Source organism: Aulonocara sp. 'chitande type north' Nkhata Bay, linkage group LG11, assembly GCF_057382095.1.
Source record: "Aulonocara sp. 'chitande type north' Nkhata Bay isolate Kocher_YH1m ecotype deep benthic linkage group LG11, A_spYH_male_GT1.1, whole genome shotgun sequence".
Lineage (NCBI taxonomy): Eukaryota > Metazoa > Chordata > Actinopteri > Cichliformes > Cichlidae > Aulonocara > Aulonocara sp. 'chitande type north' Nkhata Bay.
In genome coordinates this window covers 17,336,319-17,342,986 of record NC_141354.1, presented here as the reverse complement: position 1 = coordinate 17,342,986, position 6,668 = coordinate 17,336,319, and the positions used below count along the sequence as shown (strand labels likewise).

The window sequence follows — 6,668 nt, the reverse complement described above, 5'->3', positions numbered from 1 at the left end:
AGGCTCATACGGCTACGTGATTTATGTGGTGCTCTAAGTATTTCATCTCCACTCAGTTTTTCACGTCACAGCTGTTTATATACCGCTCCAGCATGTCATTAAATTTTTGTTTCCTCCCTCTCTTAGTCTGTGTAATCCTATCTCCCTAGGCTCTCTTTTTCTCTTCTCCCTTCCCTCACCCCAGCTGGTCACGGTAGATGGGTACCCCTTCCTGAGCCTGCATTTGACTGATGTTTCATCCTGTTTAAAGAGAGTTATCCCTTATCACCATTGCAAAGTACTTGCTCATGGGAAGTTGCTTGATTATTTGGGGTTTTCTCAGGAATCCTTTAGGTCTTTATCTCGCAGTATAAAAGCCCTCAAGTTAGCTAAATAAATAAGCCTGAATTCAGCTGAACTGAACTTTTGTTGTTATGTGGTGTTGTTAAAAAGCTGCCCAAGTTACTTAAAAGATTAACTAATAATACAAATATGTGACTATAATGTAAGAAACAGTGTGCCTTCAAATGGTTAGTCTGACCTTAATATTGTGTTTCCTTGTAATCTTTGTCTTTAATGATAAAATGTTTAAGCATAGCAGAATCCATTTTTATGCAACAGATCTATCTGCAGGATTTTTGCTTACAAATGCAAAAGAAAGGGAACAGTTATATCAGTTTAACTGAACACAGTGGACAGATGTGTTTCACACAGTCGGCTTTGTGTACACTAAACTTAAACTATGAGGTGTGTGTGTGCTAGATTTTTCCATTCGAGTTCAAAAGAGTTATCTCTTTATCTGTTTATTCAACACAGGCTGAGTCACAGTGTTGAGTCAGTGGTTTAAAGCAGGTTTGACCTGCTACATGAAACCTGCCTCACATCATCTGGAGGGGCGAGACGGCTGCAAAAACAATAACAAAGAGCACTTTGTGTCAGCAGACTACCAAAGTGACACATTTCATTATGCATGGTGGAGAGAATCTCCAGTAAACACTTTGATGTTTTTCTAAAATGTCAAAATACAATTAACATACAATCCAATTCAGTGTTAGCAGCATACTGCTTTGTGTTATGTGTTACAAGTTTTGTTTGGATTAGCAGCAAACACAAGAAAAGTAGGAATAAATGAATGAATGAAAATGTGTGAAGAAGATCGGATTCAGTGAAAGAAGTGCGACGCTTTCAGTTATTTTATAATGGGCATTATAACAGAGGAGCTCTACACACATCACAAATCTTGTGCTTACTTTGGAAGTGATTTTATTTTCTGTATTTCTGTCATCATGTGCAGAAGCAGAAAGACGTCACAAAATCAGCGTTTTGAAAAATAATTTTAATCACATTTTTCACAAATAGCTGCCTTGTACAGTTCTTTTGAAATATACTTACAGAAAACTTAGTGGACAACCACTTACCTGTTACCTGATCATTTAGTGTTTGCCTTGCTGGATTTACTGGCTGTTAACCAAAGATGACCAGCTGTATTAAAATATAAATGACATAACAGCATCAAAGTGATTCGCTTGCCATTGTGGAAGTCAGTAAGAAAGGAGGAAATTAGATGAATCATTTGAAAGAAATGCCTTTTGCTTAGCTTAATGCATCAGACAGACTTCAGAGCCGATAGTCAAACTGACTACATCACAATCCATCACAACAGTATATGTTAACTTTCCTCCTTTCACACATCAGATATAACTACAAGTCAGCAGGAGAAAGGTGAACAATTTGTTCTTCATTCAAATAGTTTAAGGATACTTCCTGTTATTTAGTCTTTATTGCCTTGTTGTCTTATTGAGGCCTAACATTTCATATAATAATTAGAACAGTCTGCTCTAATGCATCTGAGCAGGAAGAGTTAATGAAAAGGGAACAGTGCTGTCTTGGAAGCAGATGACTGAGACAACAAAAAAGAATATAATGAGGAATAATATAGCACTTTTTCCGCCTACTGAGGACAGAACTGTATTAGACACAGTGAGGAAGCTTAATGTGAAGGACGTGACTTATAAGAGGCAAAAACATTTTTTCCTTGATTAATGTAATGCTATGCGGTCAGTTCACCGGTTGATCCATGAGCATTACTGTGCCAACGTTACCTCCTGGTGTGCCGGTTATTTCCATTAATTCAGACTCAATGTGACATTAGAAATAAACCACAAGGAGGACGAGTGTCATGGCACTGATGAGAGAGTTAAGACTACAAGCCTGGGTTTTTCAAAATTCTCATTACCATTTGTATTAAAGAAATAGAAATGTTAAATGATATTTAGAATGAATGCGGTTTTTTTTAGTATTTAGTGTCTAATGGTCTATTGAAACAGAAATGTGGCATTTGTTGAACGTAGTTGTTGCTAAAAAGTCTTACATCACCATGGATGTGGATTATTTTCCAGCACATCTACCTCTTAGGTACACATTTGGAATTTACTTTATGGGTCAAACACAAAGCAACACTAAAGAGAAACATAGCACACATTAATTTAGAAACCAGATTCAGCAACACTACAACACATTTCCTTGTTAAATGCCTCTATTATTAGGAATATATTCATATATCTGTATTTATATTTAGCTAAAATTACTATGTTTAAAAAATAAACTGTATTTGAGTTACATAAAAAATCACTATACTATTTGAAGCACATTTAAAGCAAAACCTGCCGAGAACCAAGACTCCTCACTAACATCAAATAGATGGCGGTTACATTAAGGACCATGGAGCAGAGTGCATTTGTTTCCTGGCGTTGAAGTCCTGCATAAAATCTCCAATTCTGCAGCACTTTTATGACTGTTACTGACAACTAGCATTGTCCACCATGTACTTGGCTAATAATAGACTATGCAATGTTGAAGTAGTGCCAGCCATGAAGGCTTTTTTCATCTCCCTTGGGATTTTAGAGACATTTACAAACCAGGTTTCAATAGGAAACAAGATAAAAGTGAGACGAACAGAGGAAAAAATATAAGTACATTTAGTAGTAGGCAATTTTGACAGAGACAGAAAACACCATTGCCGACAGATGTGATTTACTCTAAGTGGCTTAAAGCAAGAGATGTGCTGTGTAGTTGCCATTTACAAATAATGGACCTGTCATATATGATGTGGGAAGACGAGGGTATAGAAAATGGGGGATGCTACTGATTCTTTGTGTGAATGTTTATGCAAAGGTCAACCTTATTATACTGATATACAGAGAGAGCACAGTAGCAAAAACAAGCTTGTCAAACAAGACAAGTATCTGTCAGGGTTACAAGGCAAGCAGAAGCCTTGTTAGTGATTATTTAAGCTGCCAGAGTGCTCCAATGAGGGGAAATAACACTCTATTTATAAATTCACATGTCTCAGGGCAAAGTGTGTTCTGTCCTGGACTCGTGTACAGAGAGAGAGCAAGAATGAATGCTAACAAACACAATCGTAAATGCTTCTCTAGGATATTTCCATTGTTTTTTTGTTACTTACAGTAGATGTGAACTAGAAATCCTACTAATAAAATTAGCAACATTTGTTTTATGACTGTAGGTATAAGTAAATAATTCAGTGATGTTGGAATTTGTTGTGTGAGCAAAACCAAAAGAGATCAGAAAGAGCTGGCTGTACTTATGCGTTCTCGCATCACGAATGCAATGTACGTGGCATTTGTTTAAAGTGTGTTGGAAACCATAAAATAAATATAAACCAAAAAAGTCTGAGCAGTTCTTACAGTCTTACAGTCTGATGGAAGAAGTGCTCCCACCACCTTTTTCTTTAAAGAGTTAAAGGAAATACAGGATTCTGATCAAGCCTATTCAAGAAGGTGAAAGCAGTGTAATTCTCTTTCATGAATAAATCATTTTCTCCCCCTTTCCAGCCTCGATTTTCCTTGACAGATGCCTGTGTGTCCTCTTCCATTACCCATGTCATTTCCTCTCCTTCAAGTGCAATTCCTGCTCTTGTCCTTAACACTGATCCCTGAGGACTGACATGTAAAGGGAGGGAAGTGATGGGGGGGGGGTCACGAGGAAAATTGGTAAAAACTATAAAAAGGTTGCAGTGGGTGCATTAAAAAAACAGACTTAAAGACAAAAGAGCACATAAGATAATTAAGACATCTCTTTGTTAAAAGTAATAATCATTATGAAAAAGAAAAAAAACTTGCAGAATGACACAATATAAATCCAATGCTGCCAGATGGACAAATGCTCAACCAGCCAGGCAGTCACACTTGAATATCGCACCTTACCAACTGTACAGTCAGCTACACAAAAGCTGTGAGAACCAGCTTGGAGGCCATCAGCTTTCAGACAGGCAGCTTTCTATTCATGAGGCAATCAAATAGATATAAAGCCGAGCTCATGAGTTAGGCTCACACACAGATAGATATAACTGCTGCTGCTACTTTTATGCTTCCTCTCTACTGACACTAGATAAAAGAAGCTAGATAACATAATCCAGTATGAAAAAGTGTTGCGGTTAGAGTTAGCCATACATGATAAATGCTGGGGAGGAGAGAAAAGAAGAAAGAGGTAAATATATAGGGGAGGGGTTATGGGGTGGTTGAACGTAGGGGAATGAAGTTTAAAGAGTGCTGAGAAAAATTGGAGTGGGTGGTCAATATGGAGTAAGAAGGGTGCAATAGAAAATAAAGAGTCAAAATCTGTGGAAAAATATGGAGAACATAAGCAAAACCAAGACGACGTCCCGGGGTGACTTTTCTGTTTCTCAGCTGTTTGTGTGCCAGAGACTTGGGTTACACCACAGTCAGCTCCATTCCCCCCAGACACCCCACACAATGGATGATTAATGGTAAAAGATGAAAGTAAAGCAGCAACATAGCAGGAAGAAAATAACATTGGATATGGGGAGAGGAAGGGTGTGAAAGGTGTAAAATGAGTGGATGGAGGAAAAAAAGACAAAATGTAGGAGAGACAGCGCTGAGGATCGGCTTTCTCTCTCCTCTGCCACGGCTAATTTCTGATTGTGTTTGTTTCTGTATCTCATCTTCTGCTTTTCATCTTTTATTCATGCGGTTTCATCCCCCTACCTTGTTTTTCTTCATACATTTCTCTCTGTCTCTCTCTTTCTCTCTCCCTCTCCCTCTGTCTTTAACTCCAGACTGTTAAATGTAGGTCACTCTGTCTGGAAGCTCCCCTCTCCTTTCTCCCTCTCTCTCCCTTGCCACTCATTCAGCCCATCGTTTCCTGCCTCTTCTTCTCCTCCACTGGGGATGCAATTTGTCTGGGCTGGGAGCCGGTTGCTGGATAGCTTGCTCGCCTGGCTGGATACCGCTGTACTGGATATGATTTATATTGCGTATGGAGAGTGCAGGAGCTGCACAATTATAAGGCCCGGCCGCATCTATATCCTGGAATTAGCGGAGACATTTCCAGTGCTTTTTCCCTAGCAACGTGCAGGTGGAGATTGAGCATAGCCAGAGCCCAAGCTGCTGCAAGACTGTTTTTTAAAAGAGGGCAGGAAAAAACCTTTGGCATTGCCCCTGCCTTCTTAATCTCGTCCAAAAAAGAAAAAGACCCTTGGAACGTTGCGTGTTCGTTCGCTTCCAAAATCCACCACATAGGTCCAAATTTCGTTTTCTTTCCTCTCACTTTTTGTGTCTCGTTATTGGCAGGCAGGTTGAGTTGTGCATATTCCTTTTGTCAGGATGATGCTCCGAGCCTCTTTGAAACAACTTTCAGCACAAGGCAAGAAAACAGAGATTTTTGAAAGGTATTTCTGGATTTTACAGCAGCTCTCCATCAAGAAGCGTAAAAATATCGTAGTTGTGTCAAGGCTTTGCTTGCTCCTCTTCTCTCCCCTTCCAAAAAATCTGGGAGTGGAGTGGTGAGTGTGTGTGTCTGCTTCCCCTGCTTGCCGCAGTGCAGTGCGACTGGCTTGGAGAAGTGAGGGAGGCAAAACGCAGACTGTTGCTAACTCTGTGGTGGCAGACTGGCAAAAAGAGTGGTTGAATTGTGTGGAGCTGGATGGCTGCAGTTTTAGTAGCACAAAAATCAGCTGAGGCTGTCAATCAGCCATCACTCACTGTCAAGCACAGTCAAAACAAACAGCCTCGTGCATTAGTGGGAGCGTGAGTGGGTGTGTAAGTGGGTGTGAGTACAACAGTCATCACCTCAGAGACCATGCAGACAGACACCCTAAAATTCATATAGACAAAGACACCTCACGCACAGACACGCAGACACATATGACTGCACATAAATACAGACAGCACTTATCCTGACTAGCAAGGTTTTTGCTCTGCCTCTATATTTAGTTTAGTCTCCTGTAGTTTAGATACCTTAATGTAGTTTTCAACTGCCCAAAGATACAGATACGCATCTTTCTCTGTCTTATTGGGTTGAGAAGATCAGGCATTCATACAAAGCTTATCATAATTAACTAAAATTAGACTAAAACTAGGTTTGAAACAACCGATTACCTGGAAGAAAAAGAAAAAATGAGAAAAGGGTACTTATGAAACGACCTAAATTCTAAAATAAAAGTACAGATGAAAGGTCTTCAGTTTTAGTCTTTGACATTGAATTGAAATTCAGCAACCCCCAAATAATCAGGCTTTGGTACACGTATCTTTAAATCTTAAAATGCCAGTGCTCTGTAAGAGTATTTGAAATGCACACAGGTCAGAGGAGGACCTGACTTACCACCTCTTTCACCTCTCCTCGGGTGTCTTCAAAGCTTTTTTCAGAGG

General features: G+C 39.5%; 1 long non-coding RNA gene across 1 annotated transcript; it reads right to left on the bottom strand.

The window, feature by feature from the left end:
- Positions 1 to 1,294: 1,294 nt before the first annotated feature.
- LOC147318742 (uncharacterized) lies at positions 1,295 to 5,925 on the bottom strand. The gene is made up of 2 exons (XR_015131493.1): positions 5,007 to 5,925; positions 1,295 to 3,941 (listed from the first exon to the last, which is right to left on the bottom strand). It is a non-coding gene; the product is annotated as an uncharacterized LOC147318742 (long non-coding RNA).
- Positions 5,926 to 6,668: the final 743 nt, after the last annotated feature.